This window comes from Macrotis lagotis, chromosome X (assembly GCF_037893015.1).
Source record: "Macrotis lagotis isolate mMagLag1 chromosome X, bilby.v1.9.chrom.fasta, whole genome shotgun sequence".
Classification (NCBI taxonomy): domain Eukaryota; kingdom Metazoa; phylum Chordata; class Mammalia; order Peramelemorphia; family Peramelidae; genus Macrotis; species Macrotis lagotis.
Window position 1 is genome coordinate 20,106,076 of NC_133666.1, and position 14,253 is coordinate 20,120,328.

Consider the following 14,253-nt stretch of genomic DNA (forward strand, 5'->3'; position numbering starts at 1 on the left):
GAAATATCAATTTTGTCTCCAAATCCCCATTGTGTGCCAGGTGCCTGGCATATGGGAGGCACTTCAGTGAATGAATGGGAGATTTAACTGAATGAAGCATTCTTTCTGTGGCTTGGATTTGGGCTCTAAAGTTGCATACCCCTTTAGTATTGGAAAGGACCTCAGAGATCATCCAATGTAACCCATACCTAACCAGAATGTAGCTACCATACCCCTGCCGATTGTTCATTTGGCCTTCATTCAAACACTTCGATTCCTGGGGAACATATTACCTGCTGAGACAGCCCATTCCATTTGGGGATAATTCTCATTATTGGGAAGTTTCTCCTTAGAGCAAGCTTCTTTGCATCTTCCATCCATTGTTCTTTGTTCTACATAGCTGTTTTTGTTGCTATTTCTCCTTCCTTCTGGAATAGGATCATGACTTCAGGAAGGAGACGTTATGATTTGCAAGTGAATTAGATCTAAGTGAGGGAAGCCTGTGCAGAATCACAAACCTCACTCTTTATTCTGAAGCCATCTGGGTCCAGTGGCAAGATATAGTTCAGGATGACTGAGAAGGGGCCCTGATGCAATATGGTAGAGTGGATAGGCATTGAGTCAGAAGGACCCTCGGTTCAAATCCTGCCTTCGACACTTACTAGCTGTGGCATTCTGAGCAAACCACTTAAACTTTTCTTCTTAATCTGTAAAATAAAGTGATTGAACTCAACAGTCTCTAAGGGCCTTTCTAGTTCTAAATCTATGAGGATGTGACCCTAAGCCTATTCCCGGTTCTCCATGACAGCTGTCACATCCTCTATAGGAGGCCAACTCTTAGATCCATCTTCTTTCTGTTTACGGATGAGCAGACTAAAGTCCAGAACAAGGAATGACTTGCCCAAGGCCACACAGTGAATCACTGACAGAGTCAAAGATAGAACCCCACCCCCAGACCATCAGACCCCCCACCCCTGTTCAAGACTTGTCACTTCACCAAAGCTTCCTCCTTCCAGAGAGAGCCTTTCCATCATTGCCCAAGGAGCCTTCTAATGCCATTAGTGTACTAACAATGGTCAGAGATGATGCATTCTGCTTAGAGGGTTGTCAAAACAAAAGTAGGTAGAGAAAATGATCTTTTCCCTTGCTTCCTAAGGTAATTCCAGCATGCTTACATCTTTTATTTTGCTCTTGGTTGTATTCTTCACTTGAAATAGCTAATAAACCTTAAAGACCAATCATCTCTGGTTTCAGGGCTGCCCCATTACATGGGGCTGAATTGAACTGAGCTAAGCCAAGTGCTGCCCACAGATGGGAAGGCTCCCCTAAGAAGATCCTGGAGCATCTGATTATGTCGTTTCCATCTGAAATATAAACATGTTTTATGGCCTAAAGGGATTGTCAAACAGTGTTTGGAAACACACTGGAAAATTTAAGGCAGCTTTCAAAATCGGCCAATGTGACAATCCCAAGCAGCCCAGTTTGGGTTTTGGTTTTTGGTTTTTCCATCCTGCATGCAAGAAACAACTGAGGTTACTGGCCCACCAAGGAGTTGTGGATAAACAGTCAATAATTCCCTGGTTTCCCACCACCCACCTTCCCTGAACTTACTTACAGTCCCATTGCACCAACCTCCTGGAGAGTTTGCTGGCACACCCTTTGGCACCTGCTTTCCAAATTGAAAGTCAAGAGCAGATATTTGGTTGGATCCTGCTGCAAGACACTTGTAAGCATGGGTCATAGGATCCTAGATCTATGTCTAGAAGGGACCTTAGAGAGCATCTCATCTAGCAACCTCTTTTACAGGGTAGAAAACCAAGGTACGGGGTGGGGGGAAGTGATTTGCCCAAGATTTTACATACCTATATATATGTATACATACAAAATATATACAAATATATATATATATACATATATATATGATCATAGTATTATAGATCTTGAGGTGAGAGGGCCCTCAGAGACCCTTTTGTCCAACTCCCTCATTTTACAGCGAAGGAAACTGAGGCCCAGGGAGAGGAAGGGATTTGTCCGATGTCACAGAAGTGGAAAGTGGCAAGTCCAGTATTTGAACCCAGGTTCTCTGACTCCAAATTTGTCACTCTCCCCCTTAAATTACACTGTTTTTTGAGGCTGTGGCCACAATAGGCCTGTCCTCCACTACATCTCAATGAGTTCAAAGATTCCTAATGAGAATCTTTATTTTCTGTAACTAGATCGCCAGCCAGAGCCAAGGCATTTGCTTGACCCTAAGACTTTAGTGGGAGCAGCAACACTCCTAACCAATGAAATAAATATTTTATCTCAAAATTTTGCAGCCCCAAAGACCCCTCACTTCAGGACTGAGCCAACATTTCAGGTTCAGGGAGTCACTCTTAGCTGTAGCCAGCTGGCATACCAGGGTAAGGGAGTTTAAGTCAGGGAGGCATGTGGGGAAGTGAGGGCTTTGGACTAGCTGGCCTCAAGTCCCTTCCAGCTCTAAAGCTGAGTCTCTCCTTCTTTCTCTGCCTGTTGACATACCTTTCTTCCTTCTATATCCCACTCAGATACAATCTCCACAGTGGAGCCCCCAATTAGAACCAATTCCTCCTCCCATTGGGTCTTTCCTATGCATTATAACCATAATCTAACTTAGAATGTGTTTTCTTGTACATATGTGAGGACCAGCATGGTGGAAAAGCAGAGTCAGGAGGGCTGGGTTCAAATCCCACATCACACATTTACCGGTTTTGTGATCCTGAGCAAATCACTTAATCTCTTGAACCAATTTCCTCAACTGTAAATTGGTGGTAATGTTAACTTACTTTATACGATTCAATCGAGAATAATATCTAGAAAGCACTTTGCAAACTATAAGAAGCTAGAGAATTGTTACCTATTTTTGTGTCCTATACTCACTACTAGATTTTAGGTTCTTCCAGAACAGGGAATTTTATCTTGGCAGCCTTGGTAACCATCTGCCCATCATACATGTTTAGTTAACTTGCTGCTGATTGTCAGGAGGTAGGGCAGCTTCTTTGAGGGAGACATGAGTATGGATTCATCCATGCAATTCTCCTCCCCCAAAGAAAAATCTCTTTCCCTCAGTAGAAATACATCAAATGATGAAAACCATTGGACAGAGGAGAATCAAGGAATGGTATATGAAGAGATCAGGTATACTAGATGGTGAGGGGTTTTGAATGCCACCCTCCCTAATGTCATGATCCTCTTGGAGAACCAAGGCCAAACAACCACCTACTTGATAGTCCACAGGGAGTCCTTGACAATTTCTGAGTGAGATGACAAGACCAAATCTTTGCACAGATCTTTTCAAGGGGAAAACTCCTCCACTGTCCCTCAGCATACTCCCTCAGTCTCCTTTTCCAGAGACTGTCTTCAATATTCCTTCTGACAGCCTTCTGATAGCATCAGGATCAAGAGACCATGCCTTTCCTGGCAGTGAAGGCAGGCAAAGTAAGGCCCATATTTACACAGCTGAACCACTAAGACCTATTTGCCCTCTGTCCTATCAGTGACTTGGAGGCAGGCTTCCCCTCTCTTCCTTTGTCCCCTTGGGAAGTTCATGCCCCTCCCTCTTTCTTAAGACCCAAGGCACAACCCTAGGAAAATGATAGTCTGTCTCTCTGCAGCCCTTCCAATTGAAAACAAAGAATTCACATTCCTTAGCTTGATTTTTAAGATCCTCCATTATCTGACTCTACCATGCTTCACCAATGTCATCTTCCACATCTGTCCTCTACACTCTCTCTGCTCTAGCCAAGCTGTTCCCCAAGCACCCTGTGCTTTCCCACCTCCTTACCTTTGTCCAAGCTATTTTTCTGGATCAAGAATGCCATCTCTCGCCATCTTCATCTATTCCTACCCGATCTTTTAAGCCTCGCCCAAATACTACCTTGTCATCAGTGAAACTTTCCCCTCACACCTCCCTGTTGCATCCACATTTGCCCAAGGTTTTACAAAAAAAAATCCCCTTTATAACATCCTTGACAAATGACTTAAAGATAGGAATCTCACTACCTCCCCAAGTATCCAATTCTACTTTAGGCCAATTCTTACTATAATTGAAACTTCCTTACATCAAGCCAAAATAGGCCTCCTCACTTTCTATCCCTTGCCTACCTTCTGTCCTCCTGGAGCCAAGAAGAAAGAGTGTTTTCTCTCTTCCTTTAAACACTAGAAGAAGACACTCATGCCTCCCCTAAACCTTCTCCTCTCCAGGTTGAACATCTCCATTTCCTTCAATGGGTCTTCATCTGGGTAGTCTAGAGCATAGGTTCCTTCTCATAAAGACCCTATCCCTCCCTGCCTACTCATGTGTTCACTGCATCCATGTGCTATTTTAAGGGGTAGTATGGCACAGTGGGAAGGGCATGGGACTTGGAGTCAGATGGTTCTATGTGTGACCTTAAGGAACTTCCTTTACCACTCTCCTCCTGGAGTTCTTCATCTGCAAAATGAGGGGAGTCAACTGAATGGCTTCCAAGATCCCCAACAGTTCTAAACTGATGACCCTGTGTGTTCCCATAAGTACTGATCCATTGATCAAAAGAAAGGTGATAGGAAAGAATGTGGCAGGTTTCATTGGTCCTACCAAAGGGAAGCTCTCAAAGCACACATCTGGCTCCTGGGGCCATTTTAGTCCCTTTGGAATGACCAAAAAGAGTTCTGACCCCCTAGATTCATCATGTTTTAACTCATTTACAGTGGATGAACTAGAAAACCATGTCTCCTACTGTGCTATGGAGATGACTCCAACATGAAGAAGGCTCTTCCAGTGAGACATCTCTTTGGGAAGATCCTACCTTCAAGGACCATATACTAAATTATCAAGGGCTTAAAATTATCTCCTGTAAGGTGAAGTCACATACTGAGGAATCCTAAGTCCTAGAGAGGAAATATGGCTTTTGACTAATACTGGAGACTAGCAGGGGCTTTTGCTATATATGTACGTGGCTGCATTTATATCTTGTCTCATATTTACAAAGAATCTTCCATCATGGATAATAATGGTTCTCATTTTAGGTCACTTCATAGTTTGCAAAACTCTTTCTTTACAAGTAAGTGCTATTATTATATTTCCATTTTACAGATGAAGAAATTGAGAATAATAGGGAAAAAGTGACTTGACCAGAATCACACAGAGGGTCTCAGAAGATTCTGAGTCTGGTGTTCTTTCTGCCTCCCCACCTGGCATCCTCTGTCTGCTAGAATCATCTTTGGCTTTGAAAGATAGCTCCCTAAGAGTTCTGTCCCCTAGATTCATTGTGTATTAACTCATTTCCAGTGGATGAACTAGGAAGTCATACCTCCTAATATGCTATGGAGAAGATCCCAACATGTAGAAGGTTCTGCCAGTGAGACATATCTTTGGGAAGATCCTACCAAGTTAAAAAGTTTCAAGGACCATATATTTAATTATCAAGGGGTCAAAATCATCACCAAAAGGGGGAAGTCCCATACTGAGGAATCATAAGTTTTAGAAACATTGAAGTTCAAACAAGAGTTCAATGTAGTGGATAGGGCACTGAACTTGGAGTCAGTAAACCTTAGGTTTGAATCCCATCCCAAATATTTACTTAAAAATCATACGACTGGGGTGACTAGGAGGTGCAGTGGATGGATAGAGCACTGGCCCTGGAGTCAGGAGTACCTGAGTTGAAATCCTGCCTCAGACATTTAATAATGACCTAGTTGTGTGACCTTGGGCAAGCCATTTAACCCCATTGCTTTGCAAAAACCTAAAAAAAAATCATATGGTCCTGGGCAAGTCACTTGACTTCTCTATGTTTCAGTTTCCTCATCTGTAAAATGAAGGACTTAGACTTGATAGCCTCTATGACCTCTTCCAGCTTGTCTATGATCCACTCTGGGTCTCAGTTTCCCCCTCTGTAAAATGAGACAGTTTAACCAGATGGTCTCCAAAATCCCTTCCCATCTGTGGATATAAGAATAACACTGGCCTAGATTCAAGTAATAGCTCCTGACACTTCTTGAATGTCCTTGGGCAAGTCACTGTCTTCCTCTGAGCCTTAGTTTACCTTTAGAAAGATGCATATGGTCCTACTTGCACTCCCTACCTCACAGCCTGGTTGTGACTTAAAGTCACCAGAGAAAAGGGGACTCATCATTATTAATAAAGATGAGAACAATCAATTATCTTATGGCATCTATAAAATGATGGAATATTACCCAGAGCTACTTGGGTAGGAGCCCTGGCAAGCCAGGCCGCCCACATCCAACAGGTGCACTAAGGAATTCTCAGCAAATTTTGTGGAATCCCCATCCCAGGTGCTCTCTGTTTCTTCAATTGTAAGACTGGCTGGGAGTGGATCAGAAAGCTTGCTGTTCTCTCACATTGAACAAATTTACTCCAGATGGTCTAAATCGCCTTTCCTCTGACAACACAAAGCCAAAAGCCTTGTGCTCAACAAAGCTGACCTATCTGTTGGTGTATGTTGTCTTGACTTACTGTGGAGAGGGTGGAGCTGCACAGTTCAGCAGCCAGGAGGTAGAGCTTGAGAGAGCCTCAATTTCTTCACCTGTCAGTGAGTTAGGAGGCAATGAGGAGAGCAAGAGAATTATGGATCACCAAGTACTTATTAACACCTACTAGTGCCAGGCTCTGTGGTCACTCTTTAGCACTCCATCACATGAGCATATGGCACCAATTTTTATGTAGAGTCAGTGTGCAAGCCAAAAACCCTCCTCTTCACCATGCCTCCATTTCACTCTTTTGTTTTGGTTAACCCTAGAAAGATCTAGTATCTTCATGGGGTCAAATTTCTTAATAAACACATAATTTATAGATTTAGAGTTCAGAAAGAACCTGAGAATCCATCAATCCAAACTCCCCTTCCAATTTTCCAGAGGAAGGAAACTGAGGCCCAGAGAGATGCAGTAACTTGTCCAATGTCACACATGGGATCCTAGATTTAGAGCTGGAAGAGGCCTTATGGTTCATCTAATGCAATCTCCCCACTTTACACATGGGGAAACAGACTCAAGAACTTCCCTAAGATCATATAAGTAGAAATGAGAAAGGTGGGACCTGAATACATCTCTAATTCCCAGTTGAGCATTCTCTCCTATACCATGCTGTCTTTATTTATAGTTTATCAAATTAAACAATGCTTCTTCAGAGAATTCTTAGGATTAAGCTTCCCTGTAAGCAGAGAGAAATGTCAAACAGCATAGGAGGCTTATTGTCTTTTTCTTTAGGTCCTGATGTTATGGTTTTATCAGTATGGCATGTAGAACTAACTGCCTCCCCTAATACACATAATTTGTTATTCTAAGAGTTGCCAGGTGAACTTGCCCAGGTAGACAGCCAGTATATATCAGGAGCAGATATGAATTTGAATCCTAAGTTTGACATATATACTATGTCAGGCTCTCTCCCAAGTATGTTTGCTAATTTCTTGTCTTTATTCCAGATGATTCCCAGTAAAGGCCCCTTACCCATTCCCATAGAAATATATGATTGTAATCCTTTTTCTTTTTATTAAATTCTATTTGCCTAAGGTTCTTAAGTTATCCTTATAGTCAAATTTTATATACCCAACTTGGTGAGAAAGTTCTCCCCTGTAACTCTACACTTGGAACCTGTTTATACCTGGGTCAAAGCCTAGTTGGTATGATTTCAGGGTCACCAAGGAGTACCCAAAGCTCCTCTGCCAGTCTTTTCATTTTTATTATTTTATTTGTTTATTTATATTATTATTACAATTAATTATGTAAGGTTCTTTTCAATTCTAAGATGCTTTAGTAGTAGCCTGACATCCTCTGTTGGCCAGGGCCTCATGAGCTTTGACATCGTCACACCCAAGGACTCAGAATGTGATCCTGATCTTGTGGCAGTCATTATCTCCCAATCCTTGATATATTCTTCTGTTCAAGCTCTCACAGGTTCACAGCACATCCTAATATGAAAGATTTCTACAGCATCACCCAAGACAAAAGTGACACAGACCCAGAGGTCAAGGCCCCACAGGTGGACTACCTCCTTGGGGTTATGCTGCTGTAACACACTCAGGTCTCCCCTGGTTCCATTGCTTTCTCTCTCCTTCCAAAACATTCTCAGACTGTAGTGGGAGAAACAGTCTAACACTAACCCAGATGCCTGGGCTCTCCTCATTTTTAGTTGTGGCCTAGCCCAGGCAGCATTGTTTGCAACAGTTTCTGCCTTCCTCCTCAGAGTTCCACTTCCCTATCTCCCTCACTGTGCTAACATATTTCTTCTCAAATATCAGATTCCAGATCACTGAGCAGAGTTTCCAAGTTATATTGATCTGTGATTTGGTCCCTTCTTCTTCACTCAGAAAGTACCAAAAGTTGCTTCCTCAGACCACACCGCACCTACTACAGAAGTAGTCCATCTAGAAAAAAAAAATGTCATTCTAGTCTTGAGAACATTTTGTGGAGCAGTAGGAAAGCTTTGGATTTGGAACACTTAGGGTTGAATCCTGTCTTTGACCTCATGTGTCACTATTTGACCCTTAGGCAAGTTGCTTTACCTTTCGGACTTCAGTTTTGTTATCTGTAAAATGGGAAAAGGGATTGAACTAAATGACCTCTCAGGTCCCTTCCAACTCAAGATTTATAATCTTATGGATGACTGTGGGTGGGCAAGACCCCTCCCAGGCTCCCATGGTGACAGGTGAGGCCTGGAACTGGAGGTTAGACACAATTTTGATTTGTGACTATGGATCTCCCAGGGATACTTGTGAACACTATAGGCAGCCTTGATGCTGTGCGAGTGGAGTATATGACGTGGAGAGAATGTAGACTCATAGGATGTCTGAGAAAAATGGAGTCAGCCTCCTGAATTTCTCAGAGAAGGAAAATGAAGCCCCAGGAGAAGTGACTTACTCAAAGTCACATAGTCAGTAACTCCACTGATACTCAAAGCTGGGTCTTCTCATTGCCCAGAATCAGTTCTTTTCACTGTACTGCTTACTGTTTCTAGCAGAGAGCCCCTGCTGGAATGTTCAAAAGGCAAAGGAGGCAAATGATCCCCAGCTCTGCTTTCCTGCGATTCTTCATTAGGCACTTCCATATGTCAATATCCTGTTTATTGTTCTGCTGAGATTCCCCAGCAACCCTTCAGCTCATTCAGTTCCCTTTGGTTTTTTGGTGGCTTTGTGGTTTGTTGTTCTTGTTTAAATGCATTCCACGAATACATTGGGTTAGAAGGAATCATCTCAACTGCTGTGAAATCGATCACACTCTCTTTATTCTGATTCCGTGGGCTGCTTTGGGGCTTTGCAAGAACAGATATATATTAATATCTTTTGCCAAACATCCATCACCCTCTGGAGCCTGGCCTTAACCTAATTAGAATCAGAGGGTTTGGGTTCAGATTCTTTCTCTGACATTGACTGCTTGGGATGATCTTAGTCAAGTCATTTCACTTTCTTGGGATTCATTTTTCTTCTCTGTAAAATGACCTGGAAGGTGTCTTCCAAGCCTCCCTCTAGGGTCATGTGACTTTTTTGCAGCCTTATGTTACACTCTGCCCCACCGCATGTTCTAGACTCCAGTCTGCTAGGTATGCTCCTCACCTTTCACTCTGGTCTGAGGCTCAGACCCACCCTCCTGTAACTGTATCTGCCCACCCTATCTCTGCCTGCCAAAACCTTCCCCATTTGTCATGGTCCCACGTGAACATAATCACAGCCATGAAATGTTTTGTGACTTTCCATCTCTCTCCTATGTTTATGTTGATTTTCTACGCTAGTTATTGCTGTATGTGAGCTTTCCCCCCTAATAATCAGTCAGCTTCTGGAGGGAAGGGACTGGATCTTCTAAGAATGCTAAGAACTGCCCACATTTCTCTGGGATTTTGAAGGTTTAAGATGCAGTTTTGCCTCATAACAGCCCAGCAAATGTCTAGGAGAAAGGGGTTTTTTTTAAGTCTAAAGCTGTGATTTCCTCAGAGGGACTCTTAGTATGGAAACTCTTTCCATCGACGCAGGAGGTCAACTTCTATGCCATCTTCAGCTTACGGTCTGCCTAAGTCACTGAAGAGAAAGGGGCTACAGTCTTCATTTTATTGTTCAATCAGCAAGTCAAAGAATATCAAGCACCTCAAATATGCCAGAGTGTGCTGGGAACTAAGGACCCAAAGATCAGAATGAAACAATCCCTTCTCATCAATCAAGCAATCGACTCTGTGCCAGTACCATAAACTGTGAAGGGAGACAACATGTATACATATTCATATATGCACATGTATGTATTTTATATAGATTAAATAGATCCAGAAAAAAATTTAAGGGAGCTCAGGAAGGAGGGCCAGAGCAATTGGGAGGATTACAGGAGGGGATTTGTATAGAAGGGGCGCTTGGGCTGCCCTTGAAGGAAGAAATTCATGTGGCAGAAATGAGGAGGGAGGGCCTTCCAAATAAAGAGGACAACAACCAATACAAAGGCAAGGAGCAGGATGTGACTTGTCAAGGGTCACACAGGGCAATAGAATCTGAAATTTTTAAAACCTTCCCTTTCCCTCTCAAACCCTCAGTTTTTTTTTTCTTCTTTGAAATGAAGTGGGGAGACTCAGTGACTTCTAAGTTCCTCTCCCACTCCGACTATGGATGGATTCTAGGTCCAGTGACCTCTCTACTGCCCATCACTCTGCCTGTCTACTCTTCTTGCATCTTCCACAGGCCTAGCACAGGTCTAGCACCTAAAAAAAGGCCTTAATAGATGTCCATCATCAGGGTAGTTTAGTTCAATTGTCCTTTGCCTAATGGAGCGATCAGATACAAGGGATGATCTTGTGAGCCTTTTATTGAACCAAACCCAAATTACCAAGATACCACAGGAGGCAGTGAAATCGTGGGTGATGGTAGTTAGTCTCAAGCATCTTCTGAGTTCATCAGCCTCAAGAAAGAGGTCTGATACTATGTGTGCCCTCTCCCAAAGTCAAACCCTTGAGCTGAGCCCCCAAACCAGCTTGCTGGGCTTCAAACTGATGCAGCACAAAACCAGTCCTTCATTCATCCATAGTCGGAGTGGGAGAGGAACTTAGAAGTCACTGAGTCTCCCCACTTCATTTCACAGAAGAAAAAACTGAGGGTTTGAGAGGGAAAGGACATGTCCAGTTCTACAGCTGCATTGCATATCCCTTGTATTAGTGGGTGCTAATCAATCAAATATTTATTAAACTTATTAGATACCTTTGTGCTTGGTCCTATACAAAGAAAGGAAAAATCATGATCTCTGCCCTCAAGGAGTTTACATTCTAAAGAGAGCGATAACATAAATATAAATAAATATAAAATATAAACATAAGAAATAACACTACACATGACAACTGAAATATAATAATAATAATAATAATAATAATAATAATATTTTCCTGAGCTGCAGTGGGCAGTGACCACCCTTGCAGTGAGCTAGGGTGTTCCTGTGGCAACAGAACCAAATGGTCCACAGCCAAGTTTTGGACTTGAAGCCTATCCAAAATGATCTCTGAGACTAGAACCCAGGTCTCTAGACTCATCATCTAGGGATCTTTCTATTGCACATTGGTACCCAGAGTCTGGATACCAATCTATGAGGGATGTTGTTGAGAGATGCCCATGCTGTGCTTGGAAATTCTTGCCAATCTTAAAAATTCAGTATTGAATTGTATGGTGAAGAAGTCCAATATTTAGAGGCAGAATGAAATAATGACTTAACATTAAATGCCTCCTCTCGAGTCAGACTACTCATGTGACTTCAGACAAGTAAGTCTTCCTCTTAGGGCTTCAGTCTTTTTTTCTATAAGATGAGAAGTTTAGTTAAATGGACCCTGAAAAGTCACCCAGGTAGTAAGTAAGCATCAGAGGCACATGAGAATCCAAGTCTTCCCTCTCCAGAATCAGTGGCCTCTCCACTGCTCCACACTATATCCCAAATTTCAGATTCTGGAGGCATACCTGACTTAGGAAAGATTTTTAAACATTTCTATCTCTTCCTTTCTCTGCTGACTTTATAATCCCATTTTTGACCTGCATATTACCAGTAAAGCTGAGCAGGTACCTCAGGCCTACAGAAAAATGTAAATAAGAGAGATAAATATGTGTGACTTGTTAATATGGAGAAAAGATAAACATTTCAGAGTTGGGTAATTGACTCTGATCTGTGATTTTGAGCTCTGGTACTGAAATTGCTCATTTGGAAATTACCCAGTGCTTGGGTCTCATTTGTGACATGCGGCTCTGCATGACCAGCATATAATCATAACTTGAGGGCCATCTGAGTCACTACTGTGCCACCATCTCCTCAAGTAGGCACTCAACTTGTTGGGCCATTGTCTTAAGATCAGGAGTCAGTATTGTCAGCCAGAGGCTTTCTGTGGTGCAAAGTGAGACCCAGAGAGCTACCTAGAAACCTGATTCTGTTTGAAGAACAATGGTTTTCTCCTCCCTCCACTCGTCCTTGGAGGCTGATGAACTTGTTTCAGTTTGCCAGGTTGAGGAATCTGATGCACCTCCACCCCACGACGAGCTCCCACTAGACAGTCACACACATAGCGACAGTAGTGAGAAGAAGCTGCTTTAAGTGTTGAAGCAAGAAGAGCCCTTAGAACAGAGAAATTCAGAGCTGGATCTTAGAACACAGAATGCATTGTAAGAGACCTTACAATACAACATGTCAAAGTTAGAAAGAACTTTGCAACATAGGCCATAGAATGTTAGAGCTGAAAGGGACCTTAGAACAGAGAAAGTTACAATAAGGATTTTAGATCACGCAACATAGAATGTTAGAACTGGAAAGGGATGGCCTTAATACGCAAAAAAGAGTATGTCAGAGCTAATAGAGCAAAGACTGTTGGAGCTAGAAAGAAACTTGAAATATAGAACATAAACTGAGCTGTGATGGACCTTAGAACATGTAACACAAAATGTCTGGACTATAAGGAACCTCAGAGCATAGAATATTGGAGCTGGAAGTAAGTGTCAGAGACTGAACTGGATGGGACCTTAAAACATAAAATGTCAGAGCTAAAAGGGACCTTAGAACAGAAAAATAGACTCAAAAGCACAGAAGAGTGAATGCCAGAGATGAGAGAGACTTGACAACAAAGAACATAGACTGGCAGAACTGACAAGGTCCTGAGAACATACATCATCACAGGATGTCAGAGCTAAAGGGGTCCTTATTATTCTGGTTCAAGCTCTTTTACCAGTTTAATGATATTTGTATTTTATTAGTACATTGATATATGATAGCTCCACACTAGAAACAAAAATCTTGATGGGACTTAATTTTTTTCACTTCAAAATGACAGAAAACGGGGCGGCTAGGTGGCGCAGTGGATAAAGCACCCACCTTGGAGTCAGGAGTACCTGGGTTCAAATCCGGTCTCAGACACTTAATAATTACCTAACAGCGTGGCCTTGGGCAAGCCACTTAACCCCATTGCCTTGCAAAAACCTAAAACAAAAACAAAAACAAAAACAAAAACAAAACAAAATGACAGAAAACCATTCTCACCCCACCTTAAACCATCCAAACTCTCTTCTGTTTTTCATTCCATCCTGAGTAGATTTAGAATACAGAAAGCTGGAATTGCAAGTAGTGATTAGATCTTGACAAAGCAGATGTGAATGAATTCAAATTTGATAAGGAATTGGCAGTACATGTAAGGAAGAAGAATAACTAAGAAGGTGACTTAATAGCAATCAGTGAATCAATTCTGGTCTTAGACTATTTGTTTTCGGTTTATAGTATGTGTTTTATGTCTCTTTATGTATAGCTACCAGAGTCATGGAATAATGGGGTTAATGATGGTTCTTTTCAATTCTAGAAAGAAAGTATATGTAGAATGAAAGAAAGACTCCAGGAAGATTAAGGACAAATTTAAAAGAGAACTTGCTCATGATGAGGCCATGTCTAGAAACTCAGCAATACAGACATATAAAAAGTATATAATTTAAGCAAAATCAGAGTATGCAGAACTGCCTACATTGACTAGATAATTAGATCATTTCATCACTTTAGGAATAATAACTTAAAAATGGAAACAAGTCTTTAATAAGTAACTTTGGATATCAGTAAAATAAAACTTAAAATTCCCTTTATAGGGCGGCTAGGTGGCGCAGTAGATAAAGCACCTGCCCTGGAGTCACGAGGACCTGGGTTCAAATCCGGTCTCAGACACTTAATAATTACCTAGCTGTGTGGTCTTGGGCAAGCCACTTAACCCCATTTGCCTTGCAAAAACCTAAAAAAAATTCCCTTTAGAATAAATATATAGATATATCTGACAGTGTTTTGTCTATC

The 14,253-nt window shown here is 41.9% G+C and overlaps 1 protein-coding gene across 1 annotated transcript in view; it reads left to right on the plus strand.

Annotated features, from left to right (window-relative positions):
• The window catches only part of GRIA3 (glutamate ionotropic receptor AMPA type subunit 3), a 202,113-nt gene that overhangs the window by 45,119 nt on the left and 142,741 nt on the right, over positions 1-14,253 (plus strand). The gene's annotated exons all lie outside the window — the stretch shown is intronic.